At 46.7% G+C, this 14155-nt stretch overlaps 1 long non-coding RNA gene across 1 annotated transcript in view; it reads right to left on the bottom strand.

Annotated features, from left to right (window-relative positions):
• The window catches only part of LOC144247590 (uncharacterized), a 48658-nt gene that overhangs the window by 5328 nt on the left and 29175 nt on the right, over nt 1-14155 (bottom strand). Inside the window, exon 2 of the long non-coding RNA XR_013341221.2 lies at nt 225-387. This is a non-coding gene — a long non-coding RNA (uncharacterized LOC144247590). The remainder of the gene's footprint in view (nt 1-224; nt 388-14155) is intronic.

Here is a 14155-nt window from a genome sequence, read left to right as displayed (position 1 = left end):
AAAGGTGCTGCCTTTGCCTGGACCCCTGGGATGTTGATGGACAGGCTGAGCTGTCCCCACAGGGGAGCCTGCCCGGGAAGAGCAGGTGATGATGTAGCTGTGGGCAGCAGCTTCAGCATGTCTACAATCCTTCCCTCAAAGCTCAGAGTGATCTGCAGAGATCCACCTTCACATTCACCACTGGTTATTTGTGCAGCAGAGGTGTGTCTCATTCCTTCCTGTACCTGAGCTCCTGAGGAACAACTCTGGCTCCTGGGTTCTGGCTGAGAACTTCCCCCTCCTCTGCCCCTTCCATCCTCCTCCCTCCATCAGCTTCTTCCAGCCATGCTGGCATTTGGAGCTCTTGGAAGGACTGGTGCTTTGTTTAACTCTCATAACCTTTTCTGCCTGAAAATTAAAAAGAAGGAAAAAAAAATTAATGTTTTGAGTAAACACGTGAAACAGTTTTGAACCCCAGAGCTAAGCTGTGTCTCAAAATTAATTATATTTCTCTATAAAGAACTGCAGTAGGTCAAAGGACATGGTGAAGTAATACATTATGGTGAAGCTGACAGAAGAACAGTAAGTTTGGGCTTAAGTAAATTTTTTTTTTGCTTTGCTGGCTCTTGGTATGGAGCCAATAATAACAGAGCAGGAACTGTCTTGAAATGACCATGGAGAGCAGGTGTCCTGCTCTACACGTTGAAACATGGAAATAATACAGACAGTGTTGGAACTACTGAAAATAATACTCTGAGTTACAGCACTTCTGTTCAATGTCTAATAATAACAATAGTAATTATAATAATAATGTTAATAATAATGTTAATAATAATGATAATAATAATAATAATAATTATTATTATTATTATTATTATTATTATTATTATTATACTTGCCCTTAGTGGGATGCATGAGCACTGAAATAGTGTTTTATTAGCAATCACTCTGCCTCCCTGGGAAGAGTCATATGGGACCCCCTCCATTCCACATGGAAGCAAGGAAATATATTTTGTTTCAATTTTGGGGTTTACAATATGCAACCTGTTGAAGAGTCAGGAGCTCAAAGACATCAGAATTAAGAAGTTTTCCTCTCTCCAGAGAGCCACACAGGCATCTGCTACCTACCAGTCCTTCTGACAGCAGCTCTTTTTGTTCCCCATTTTACATGCTGTTTCACTGCAGCTCTACATTCTCAGAGCCAGGAATTGTGTCCCCAATTTCCAGGGGAACAGGAACTGTTCTTACAACCTCAGTCTGTGTTGCCTGCTCCATAAATCCAGGAAAAATGTTCTTTTGTGCTTAAAACCCTTTCACTCTCCTACCAGTCACTAAGCTTTTACTTATTTTTCAATAAGTAAAAGCCCTGTGTACAGATCCTGAAGGGAGATGAGCACCTGGAGGCCTCTCAAAGCCAACAGGAGTTGCTTGCAAGGGCTAAAGACCTCTCAGGATTTGACTGTGGGGGCTTAACAATCCACCCTCTGACAGGCTTTTTATTTCCCCTCAGTGTCTGTTATTTTAGACCCTGTACTTGCTGCAGCATGTGCTTCTCCTCCAGAGCCATGGCATAAAAACCTGCTTTGATTCCTGATACAGCTTCAGCTGGCTCCTCACACCATGCTGCTGAAAGATGAATTAGAAATGGTTTATCCATGCTGCAGGCACGGCCCAGTGCATCCAGCTCACCCCCAGCCCACTCTGGGCAGGCAAAGGGAGTGAGATGAAAGACAGCACCAGAAACTGCAGGGGCAAGGGAAAGCTTTCTACTCAGATTAAGCTTTGGTGGCTTTTTGCAACAGTCAAACCAAAAACATTAAGTCCTTGTACAGTAACAGTGAGATTTGTACCTGTCTTTATGCCAGGGACTGTAACACTACATGAGAGGCAAGCTTTCTCCCTAAGTACATAACCTCATTGCTGGGTAGAGGCAAGAAAAAAAATTACCTTATTTCATGTAAGTGAAGCTTAGACATTGCTCTGAAATACTGAACACCAAATATTGCTAGGGAAGAGCCCCTGGGCTGGGTTGTTTTTCATGAATGGTGTGGCAAACCATTATTTCTGAAGAAGAAAAGGGCTCACATAAGCAGGTGTGCTGCATTTAATGGAGGTTATATAGTATCAAGTGGCTGAAGGGAAAAGATGGATTGATATCTTGCTCGTTAGTGTTATGGGGGGGTTGATAAATTTTATTGATATGGCAATTTTTCTCTGAAGACTAGATTATTAAATAAGTCTGGTGCTAATTGCATGGCAGAATTGTATTAGTCTTAACAAGATCCTCTTCAATATTTTTAAAGTGGTCTTCCAGATGAGATTACAAATATGCAGAGGAAAACACAAAAAGTTATTCAATTTCATGTCACCTCTGTTTTGGTTTTGTTTTGTTTTGTTTTACAGGAGAGAGAAGCACTATAACAGAAACTTATGAAGACATAATTTTTGCTAAGAAATGAACTGAAATGATCTGCTAATGTGGGGGTAAGGGGGATAGCATGTGGTCAGTGTCAGAAATAAAAAGGTAAGAGGCAATGCTACATAGGATAAATAATAAGCCCAGAGAGACACATTGGAAGAATAATTACATCAAAGCCAGCCGAGTCCAAGTGTGTGTCACTGCTGAGGGCAGGGCAGGGCAGGACGCAGGTGGGGTGCTCCAGTTTCCCAGGCAATAGATTCATCTGTGACAACATCACTGAAATCTGCCAAGACCAGAGCATTGTTGGAACTTAAAAGTCACAAGCTTCCCCAATTCTTCTAATCGAATATGCCTTTGAGCATAAGATGCAAGAGGGAGGGGGGAAAATGGGAGGAGTCCTTTGAGTGGCAGGTGCACAGGCAGATGGAAAAGCCTGAGCTAGAGGGAGCAGGAAAGGTCTCTAAAAAGGTGACAAAAATTCCTGAGAAAATAAAATCAATTAGGACCAAGAAGAGAGCTGAACTACTGCCTCTCAGGGTGATTTGAAAAATCAAACCAGGGCATGTTAACATGCTAAATCTGTGATGGAGTGAGGGAAAGTGTGGGGAAAGGAAAAGAAAACCTGGCACCAGGAAGAACAGGTGGGGACTGAGGATAAGCTCCTTTCCCTTGGCTGTATCCTGCCACCTTGGTGGGTGTTGGGTCTGAGTCAAAGAGCAACAGCAGGATTCAAAGTGTGTGTGTCAGGGAGGGGGTGATGCTGGGCAGGTGCAGAGGGCAGTCAGAGCACAGCATCACCAAGAGGTGATGGTGCAGGTGATGCTGCTACTGCCAAAGCACACAGCCCAGGGAGGATGTTGGAGGGGAAGGGATGGTTGCTGGCTGGTGAGGAATGAGAAGCCAGAGGCAAAGAGCATAGCTGGAGAGAGGGGGAGAGAGGCTCTCAGGAGGGAAAGCCTTTTCTGCTAGGGCAATCATCCATGGGGAGGGCGGTAGAGGGGTTCTTCACAGGTCAGGCTAAGCAGCTTCTTTTCATCTGCTCATAGAGGAGGAATATCCAAATCTCCTCTTTGATTTGGATCCTCTTGAGTCTAGTGCTGCTTCCAGGCAGCAGGAGTTTCTCTGAAGCAAATGCAAGTACAGGGAGGCAGTGGTGGAACTGGACTCAGTTGTGGGAGGTCACCAGGAGACACAAAAGGGAAGACCCAGCAGAAGCAGGGCACAGAGGAGGAAAGCAGCTCAGATGCAGAAAGTGCCATTTCCCTGGGGGCACAAAAATTCGGGCAGGACATGAGGAAAAGGACTGTGGGAAAGACATCTCTTTCTCTGTGGTAGGCCACAGACAGCAAGAGAGATTTATAGGGGATAGAAAAGAATAAAGAGACCATGAAGGAAAACTGAGGAAAAAAAAGGAACTATGCTGGTGCCAGGAGCAGACTGAGGCCAGCAGGGAGAGGGACTGGGAAGAGGGACAGGGCTGGGGAGGCCTTTGATCAAGAGCTTTAGGCTGAAGGTTTGGGCTGAAGGAGCTGTGAAATCCTGGCAGATGTGCCCTAATATTCTGCCTGTTCTACTGGGTTCACTGGCTGGGCAGGAAAAGGCTGCCTGCAGCCAGCATTGTGCCACAGGCTCTTACTCTTTGTTGCCCTGTTAAAGCTTTTACAAGGCACCTGTAGGCATGGAGCTCCTTCCAGAGCCACTTACTGAACACTAAAAGAGAGTGGCTTCAATTCCACCCCTTCTTATCATCAACCATAATATCTGCATTATCGAAACAGCCTTAAATAGGTGTTTTGGTAATATTTGAAATGGCAGATGAGACTTAAATAGGTGTTTTGTATAGAACAACCTTTTCTTTTAGCAGTTTGTGCAGTGGGGATTGGTGAGCAAGTTTCATTTCTGCTTTCTATCTCTTGTAAATTTATGCATTTTAGACTCAGGACTCTGGCAGGATGTGTAGGAAGAGCACTGCTCTCAAATGTCTGTGGGCAGCACTTACGAGAATGAAATTTTGCCCTTTTTGTGTGACACTGCCCCATAATTTAAAAGTAAAATTCCATGTAACATGTTTTAACTCATCATAGGTAAAAACCCAAAAGGAGACATAGCCCTGAATTTTCAGTTAAATCTCTTTTCCTATAAAAACTAACCTGCTACTTTCAGGGACAGATTAAAACTTCGCTGAAGTTGTACACTCCTGCATAGTTCAAAGGTTGCTGGATAAATTCCCCCGGAGCATCCCTCCACCTTCCACCCATCAGGGCCGCTTGACTGAGCTGTGGGAGGAAGAGCAGGGGACGACAGGCTGTGGGGAGAGCTGCTGAGAGACTCACAGCAAAACCAAAAGCCACGGGAGAGGAGCCAGAGGGGACAGAGCAGCTCCCTTGCGCAGGGCTGAGCTGTTCCTTTTGCTGGGAAGCAGGAAATGCCTCAGCCTCTGCAGTGGGGCCGGGGCTCCTTGGAGCATTTCCAGCCCAGTCCCTTTGTGGTTCCTCTTTCATGGCCGATGCTCCTCCTCATGGACAGGGCCCCGGCTGCTGGCCCTGGTGGCTGTGCTGGCCCTGCACTGCCACCTCCGAGAGAGGGAGCGGCAGAAGCTGGGCCTGGAAGCGGAGCCAGAAATAGGGAAGGCGTATCTGAATCCCAGCGTCCCAGTTTAGCCTCTCCCGGTCACACGCCGCCTGCTCCCTGGCAGCCCGCGCTAAGGTTACAGACAGCAGCGGGGCTCCAGCGCTCTGCCCTCCAGTCACAAGTGGAGCCATGAGCTGGAATAAAAAGCAAACACAAGAGAAAGCTGCTACATCTTGAGGCAAAGATGAAGAAAAAGGAAAAAAAAAAAAGCCAACACCTCATGGGGATGGCTGTAGTGCTCTGCATCATCTTACATAAAAGCTCTTTCTCAGCTGTCCCAGTTTGAAAGTGTGGGTGAGGGTTTAGTCATGTTAAAACCGGCATCTCTGAGGCTGCTGGTGTTCGTCACATTGCTAAAATGAGTTCAGTGATACTGGTAATGATCGGGGTCCACATAATCAGAGAAGAAAAGAAAAAATATTGTTGTCAGAAACAGCAGAGGCACAGGCAACAAATATAAGGTTTGTATTACAGTATATTTTATTGATGCAAACGTTCTGCAGCACCATTTCTTGCTTCTTTCCCTCTGGGGTGGCTGCATTTTGGTCAGCATGCTCTAACCCAGGGCTGGTGCCAGACACATCAGGGCACTGACTCTATTCTGACAGTGAAGGCCGGACACCAGGGATCTGCTGCCTTCCAGTTCTCGGGCTGGGTCTTACACAGCACCATGGCAGGCTGGCCCCAGCAGGCTTCCCAGCATCCCAGTCCTTTGGGAGTCACCCTGCACATGCCCTGGCCATGAATCCCAGAGGGAATCATGGTGCACAGACAGGGGCAGCCATCCCGTGCTTGTGGGACCATGAGTGACCAGGACGGGACACATAAGTCAGTTCACAGTGAGTCTTGCCAGCCCTGGGCAGAGAGCAGAGGCAAAACTGACTTCCAGCTGATCTGGTCTCTCCCTCCTTCCCTGTACAATGGTGAAGGTGGCACAGGGCTCCCCATGGTGTTTGCTCATGAGGACAAGGCAGTTCTTTTGCACTGGCTCTTTCTGGTTAAGGGAGCAGCAAGCAGAACCCAGAGTGGGCTGCTCTCCTGCAGTTAAGAAAAGTCAAAAACCCCAAAAGGAAGTGAAACCACCCTTTCTAGAACATGGAAATGCTGAGGAGGTGCTTCATGCTCCAGCAGCCAGAGGCTTGAAGGGCAGCAGAAATCCCCTGATGTGTCAGCAGTAGGTGAGGGAGAAGGGGCATCACTGCAGACATCAGAAGGAAGCAGCTGGCAGGCAGCTGAGGCAGTGAGGAGAAGCTGCTTAGAACCTGCAGCCACCAAGGAAGGGGATAAGAGACAGGGAGTGTGTCCCAAGACATGGGGAAGGCCGCAGTGAGGGAAGACAGCAACCTACTGCCAGTCTCCAGCACCCAGAAAAGTGGAGTGTGGTGTGTAAGAACTGCACCATAACTACCCTAAGACAGGTCAGGACCAGGCTTCTCTCAGGAACCTCTGCAACAGTTTTTCCCCATTTGTACTGTAATCCTGCAATTCTGATGTTCTGCGTGTTATCTCCTCACAAAAGGGATTCTAAGCAAAGCTATGGAGTGTGTCCACAATGCAAAGTTTTCAATATAAGTCTCTTAATTTTTCCTGAAAATTGTATGTTACAATACAGTGAAACATTTAGAAGTGAAGAGGCCCCTAAAACATAAGGCATAACAAAGGTTTTAAGTGTAGTGACCAAATTATGATTACAAGGACACGGGCCTGAGATCCTAAGGCCAACCAATATGCAATATATCTTAAAAAAAAAAAAAAAAAAAAAAAGGTAAGAAAGGCAAAGAAAGGGGCCCCTGGAAGAAATACTTTTTACATTAAGAGATTATAAGTAATAACAACCAGCTGGAGAATGAAAGATCTCAAATTTATGTAGAGATTGTCAAGCTACTCAGACTCAGCATGCCAAGAAGATAAACCTCTCTCTTCCAGGTCAAGTTACTGCCAGGTAAATTATGTCCAAGCTCTATTTGTAAGAAGCAACAGTGACCTCATATGGCTTTCTAAATTATTCCAGCAGATTTTGATCCCAGATCTTGTTATTGCCTTGATGAAATAATCTAAATTCAAATCAGGCAGCCAGGTCTGAATGCCAGGGCATTTCTGTTCTCCTGGAAATGAAACTTCTTGCATGATGGGAAAGTTGGTGACATGTGGTGGGAGATGGGAAATACTGTTCAGCCCTTGAAGGATCCTGACAGACCATGGACAGGGATGGATCCAGTTGTCAGATACCTATTTTGCATCCAATATTTTCAATACCAGTTATGTCCTTGCAGCTGACTTGGGATAGTGAAGGAGTGATACCTCAGCTTTGATATTTCCCTACTGACAATTTTGGGGAGCACTTTTGGACAGCAGTATCTATTTGAGAGAAATGTTTTATTTTCACAGCTCTTTTGATACAACTGGCATTTTATTTCTATGACATCAGTAACTGTTCAGCATAGGCACCAAATACAGGAGCTCCTGCAAGAACTCCCTCTCTCTTTTCCATGGCCCTGTTACAAAGCTCTTACAGGGCCTGGACCAGGATCCTTACAAGTGTGAAGGAGCACTGTCCCACACGCTGACCCACAGCAAAGTCAGGAGCATTTTCCTATGGGACACGCAAAGCAAAATTTCCTACTAATGTCATATAGCAGTACTAGGGCCCTGGGCAGAGGCTTGCTGAGCACCCAAAGACAAGGCGTATCAATGCAGCTTCCCCTGCATGTGTTCCCAGATTGAGAAAGAAGCATTTTAAAAGGCTCTCCAGTATAATCAGAGCTCACAGAGTAGGTATTTCTGACCAACTGCACTGACAGTGACAATGTGGACAGTACTTCCAGCCAGGAAGCTCCTGAACATAGAATGCTTCAGTTCAGTACCAGTGTGATTACAGCCATCTCCTGGCTAGCAGTAAACCTTGCTCCAGCTTTGCTTTGGTCCTGGACCTACAGATTCGGGGACACTACCAAGTCAGCCCATGTCACATGTTTGACACAAACTCCAGGCAGTCTGCAGCAAAGTGGGGAATAAAACCTCAGGAAGGATTTCTAGATGCTCAGGTCTGTTCACAGCCCTTTGGCAGAATCTGAACACACACTAGAGCCACAAATCCACTCAGAGCAGGGTGCCTGCTGGTGAAACTGCCTGCCAAATAGCTCCTCACATGGTAGTACCTGTGCATAGGGTTTGGTTTATGAGAGACCTGTGCATGACTGCCTGTAAAGAGAAGAGGGCCCGAGGTCACCCTTTATTCAGAAAGGAAGATGCTGAAGAAAGTCAGTGCTGTGTGTGCAGCTTTCCACCACCTATGAAAAGCATTCCTGAAAGCTGACACTGCCAGTAATTTTTTGTCTTGTTCCAAGGTGCTCATACTTCAGATGGCGACATCTTGACATTCACATCCATTATGTGAACGGATTGCGGAAATAACTCAGCTCTTACTCTCTCTGTGATATTAATCCCCAGCTGCTGGCTGCAGCACAGAGCTGCCTTGGACTGCAGGCACCCCAACAGCCCACCAGCTCCCCAGCCCCTGCTGTGCTTGGCTGCAAAGAAGGCAGAGGAGCATTTCCTAGATCAGCCTTTTCCTGCTTCAAAATCTGAATCCAAGTTGGCACAATAGAGCTTTCCTCCTTGCTGTGCAGCCACAGGTGCTTGGGGTGAAATATAAGGCCTTTAACATGAGCATTGTGATAATATAATTTCCCATCATGGGAACCAGACGGGCTTCATTAAACAACGGCTCAAAATCGTACAAATGAGAAAGGAGCCTGCAAATTAGGATATACAGCTCTTGTTCACATGGCAAAACATCATTAGCTTTGAGGTGGGAGACTCTGTTACCTTTTACACCCTGTTGACTTTTAATGCTGGTGTTTTTAATACACATGCTGCAAGCTGGTTTGGAAAATAAAAACTGTGGTAATTGCTCCAAGGCTCAGTTCATCATTCCTGGGAACAGATGTCAGTGGGGAAGGAACCTGCTGAAGAAGAAGGGGAGGAGTGATCGAAAGGGCTGAGAAGTAGAAAAGCAGAATAATTTGCGTGACTGAAATAGGTTATCCATCTGGACACAGAGACAGGGCAGGCAGTGCTCAGGGCTCTGCCATGGTGCCTGGTACTTGCTTTTACCATGGGGCACTTGCACATTCTACAGAATTTAGGAGAAAACACATCAGATGAGGGATACATCAAAGGCTGAAAAACAAATGGTCCCTTTGCTTAAGTGTTGTCTCAGCTTAAACCTTGTCTAGCCCCAAAAAGCAAAGGTGACACATTTTCCTTCTGTCTGTCTTTCTTTTCGGATGGAAGGAAAAAAGAAGGGAGGAAGACTTGAAGTGGAAAAACAAAACCAAACAAAAAAAGCCTCCATGGACCCGTACGTGTGAATGCTGCTGAGGAGAGCAAAGACGCTGACAAAACAAGCCAGGAATGCTGAGGCCCGAATTCTGAAACACATACGGTTTATGTTGTTCTTACCACAAACCAAAAATATGTTCCCATTTGAAATGGTTGAATCCACAGCTGTTTTAAAATCCCTTGGTACTTCTGAGACAAATGATCCAAGTCAGACTGTGCTAACAGGGTCAGTTTTAGAGCCAGGCGAGAGCTGTGACTGATGCAGAATCACTGCAGCTCCATCCTTTTCCACATCAATCATAGCTCAATGAAAATCCTGTGGGGCTGTCGGGCTCTCTTACAATATTGTTTACATTACAAGATGATGTAAAGCTCCTCCAGCAAAACTCCACTGCTGGATTATGATCTTCACTAACAGCAAAAGAGCTTAAGTTGCAGCTGCAGGACAGCACAGAGAGATGCAGGCACATACCCCTGAATTTACATCTACAAAAGCAGTCATTAATGTTTCATAAAATACACCCATTGATTCATCTCTGCAGGCAAATTCTCTCCCTTTAAACCAATGATTATAAAACACCTTGGGGTGAGTCTACATCCTAGATGGTCTATAAAGTAACCAGCTTGTATTGTCATAAAAGCTGAAACGGCTTTAATCCATTTCCTCACAATAGCAGTTTTAATTCACTCCAAGAGGGCTGGCTGTCAGGAAAATAGTATTTTTCTCAGATTCACACCTGAGGTCAAAACCTTGCCCTTTATGCCAGAGCTAATAAATCACATTTCTTTTTTCCTGTTCTTTTTGAAGAGTGAGGATAGTCTTTTACAGAAAGACAAAAAAAAAGGATCTTTGCAGGAGCGTGCAGCATCGTGGGGGAGGGATGTGGAAAAGTCCCAGCAGCATCCCATAATCATGTACTGGGGAGGGCAGGCTTGCAGCTGTGCCTGGCCTTGAAAAGAGAGACTCAGCACCTGTTTACTCTTGACTGAAAGGTCTCAAGTTATGGCTGTAATGCTCTAATACACCCCATTAAATATTTGCATATTAAACATACAGAAAATAAAACCCTTTTGAAGTGACAGAGAGTGAATAGCATTGCAGCCTCTCCCACTCTCCACTGGTCCCTCTAATTGGTCCCTCTCATCCTGACACTTGATTGCTGTGGAGACAGGGTGGGTTTTAAGGCAGAAATTCCCCAGGCATTCCAGTGGTGCACAGCAGTAGCTGCTCACAGACAAAGCCCTGGCAGTTGCCATCACAGGATCTGGGAGCTGGCAGCCTTTCCCTCAGCCAAGGAGAGGAGACTAGACTGTGTCTCCTACAGTGTCAACAGGAACAATCATGGCAGGTCATAACCTCTCTTCAGCCCAGCTTTCCCACCATCAACATCCCTTTCCCAAACCAAAGGGAAGTATGAAATACAGAAATATTTCTTTCTACCTGCAGGCTCTGCCTGAATTCCCTAAGTCCCTGTGAAAGGTCCTCCTAACTACCACAGCTCTGGCTGTAACTAAAGCCAGATAAAAAACCTTCTCTGGGCTGCTCAACAAAATGCCAAAGTGCCCACACAGCCTGGTGCCCTCAGCCACCCAACAGCTCAGCATACCACAATGGTTTGGGACCACCCTGCCCACCCACAAATGCCCTGTACTGATACTAGCAGATGGAATCTCACTGCACTTCCCAGCTCAGTGTTTGAGCATTTGGACAACCTGCCAGGGAGCAGCCATGGGGCTGGGGAGCACTGGCAGCACTGGGAGCATTCGTGCCAAAGCTCCAGAGGCTGATCCATCCCCTGGCTGCTCCCTGGGATGAATGCTCTGCTTCACGGCACCGCAGCGCCCGGGCCTGGGGACAGCAGGAAATGTGACCACACCAGCCACTTTGCCCTGCACATTTGGCAGACTCAGCTGAAGTTAGACTTGCATGTGGTTTCAGAAGTAGTCAATGTCTGGTTTGATATTCTGTTGACATGGTTTGCTTTCAGTTGTGGTTTTAAGCACCAACCTCACAAGTGCTCCCGCCTGTACAGAGTATTTTTCATTTGAGTGGCAACAGGGACACACTCAGCTCACAAGCTGGGTTTGGACCAGCAGCAGGAGAACATTTAAGAAATGGCATCTCTGCCTGGGGTATGAACACCTTTTTGGAGCTTTGCAGCTTGACAGCCTGCACGTGACCCACAATCCTGGCCTCGTAGGGTGCAGGAGAAGAGGTTACCAATTCCTGATGTTCTGGCCATGTCTGGCATCCTTGCCAAAGGTCCCAGGATGGCCTGGTTGCACTAGAGCAGCAGATACCAGCCACCTTGCTTTCAGAGACAACACTGCAGCAGCAAGTCCTCATCTTTGCAGCCCTGAGCTCCCTCAGGGAGCAGTGAGATGACCACCCTGGCACAGCTGGCCCATGGCCTGGAGGCAGAGGAAGAAGCTGGAGAAAGCCCCTTTTGGTAGCCTGCATATTTGCAATCAATGCTGCTGTGTGCTCTGCAGCATCAGAGGAAGATGCCTCGTGCTGGGAAAGGATGCCTGATGCTGCCCAGTCTCTAGGGTGTTCCTTCCACTGCCACGCACTGGAAATGCTCTGCTCCTGGCACAAAGGAGCTTTATTCTTACAGCAGAGACTTTTATTGTGCCAAAGGAACTTGTTCAGTACAACAGCCCCCTTTGTATGGCGGCTTCACCCATGAGCCATATGCAGTCCCAAGGCAAGGCCTGAATGCTGTGGAAGGCATTACACGGTCTCTCTGCACAGAGATACATTCAGCTCGAACAGTGTTATTTTTGTCTTACTTTTGGTCACTGCCGGGGAGACTCAGATGGAGACAATGGCAGGGAAAGTGTGTATGAGCCCTGCAGACACTTTGTCTTTTCACTTACAAACAAGTAGAGAGGGGAAGAAGCTCACTGAGTTCCTGATGTGCCTAATTGCCCAGCAGCAGCAGCAAGTGCATTGGCAGTGTCTGCATCAACCCGCACCGGCTGGTTCCTCGCCTCACCATATGTCTGCTCAGACACGACTCCCCCAAACAAGACACATGGCAGCTTGGACACTCCATAAGGGCTGTGCATGCTGTTCTAGAGAAGTAATCAAAAATAATTCCAAATGTTCAGTGTTTCTGGCCTTCCTTGCCAGAAACTAGAACTAGGTTGTTATGGCGCCATTCTATTCTGTAGTTTTTTATAAGCATTACAGATGTTGGGAATGTGACCCTGCCCTCTTAGCAGTCACATTTTTTAACAAATTACTGAATAAAATTACCAACTAGGTTAGTATTTCCTATTGCTCTTTACTGACTGGATGGTTTTTCAGTCACAAAATATATTTAAGCACAAGTTAGCCTGTAAGAAATGTCCTCTCTGTCAGGTGCTACTGCTAAATGACCTTGAGCTAAAATGGTCACAGGCTCTCAGGAAGGTTCAGCTAGTCCTGCTGCTCACCTGGGTTTCTGGAGCAGCACAGCCTCGCCTTCCATTGCACCAGCAGAAGACAACACTGCTGGGTGTTACAACAGTTGCCTGCTCCAAAAAATGAACATTTTTCAGAATGACATTCAACAGTATTCTGAGCTCCTATGTCATTGCACTGAACTACCTCTTCATCAGGATATGCATAAGCAACACAGCAGTCTTAACTTCTTGGTTCTTGCTTCTGGGAGGAGAATGCCTACAAAGTCTTTGTCACTAGCATACAATTGTCATCAGCTCATGGACATTAGATACTTCTGTGTGATGGAGGGTGTTTTGGCCTGACATAATCCTAACAGTGGCAGGAGTTAATAAAAGTCTTGTGTGAGTATTGCATGCAGCTCTCTCAGCATTTAGCTTCTTGTAGCAAAAAGTGGACAAGTACATTTCTCTAAATATGCTACCCTGTTGCATGTTCAATCAGGAAAAAGCCTTGATTCCTTTTTTGTGGCAATGAAACAAAAATCTTTACCAGCAAATAAGACCACAGATACAGACTCAGAAATTCACTTCCCACTGGAGGCACTACATTTTCCTTCTCAGCCAGTTTTATACCCCATGGCAGTCAGATATGTGAGCTCCTTTTTTGAATGACCTTCAGTGGGTGAACACTCTGGAGAGGCAGGGGGAGAGCTCTACCAGCTGTAAAGGCACTGGGAAGAGCTTGGATGTGGCCAGGAAGTCACCCAGCCCAAGGCATGTCCCAGGGAGACGCAGTGTGCGGAGCAGTGTCAGACTGCCCAGCCATGCTCCTCTCCTCCGGCAGCTGTGTGCAGAAACACAGATGGAAACATTTCCCAAGCAGGCACTTTGCAAACCCTCACCCAGGGGCCAGGGGCAGGCAGCAGAAATCCTCAAACAAACAGCTACCAGCTGAGGAAAAGTGAGCAGCGTGGCTGTTGTCATAGCTTTGGGCCCACCACTACCGCTGTGCCTGGCACCTCGGCCTCCCTTCCACCTCTAATCCCTCGCCGCTCTCGGCTTCAGTGCAAGGCTAACCTTGGCTGGGCTGCATTTTTTAAAACCTTTTCAAGCTGCCAAAGCCCAAGCTGTCAAATACAAGTTAACAGACCGAAAACACAGATGTCTATTCTTGACTGAGTTTCCCATGAAGACTGGATGTGCTCAGAGCAGCTTTTAAGGTCAAAGCATTGGTCCCTTTCACCAGGCTGGCTCCTCAGCACTCAGGCACCCATTGCCAGTGGCGTTCCCCGTGCTGTCTTTGTGAGCATCGCTTTTCACGCACCTTGGTTTGACAAAGCACTGCCTTACGACATACGTGGCTACAGTTTATTAGGGACAAAAGCAAGG

Source organism: Lonchura striata, chromosome 2 (genome assembly GCF_050655825.1).
Source record: "Lonchura striata isolate lonStrDom1 chromosome 2, ASM5065582v1, whole genome shotgun sequence".
Lineage (NCBI taxonomy): Eukaryota > Metazoa > Chordata > Aves > Passeriformes > Estrildidae > Lonchura > Lonchura striata.
This window is presented reverse-complemented; position numbering and strand designations above follow the sequence as displayed.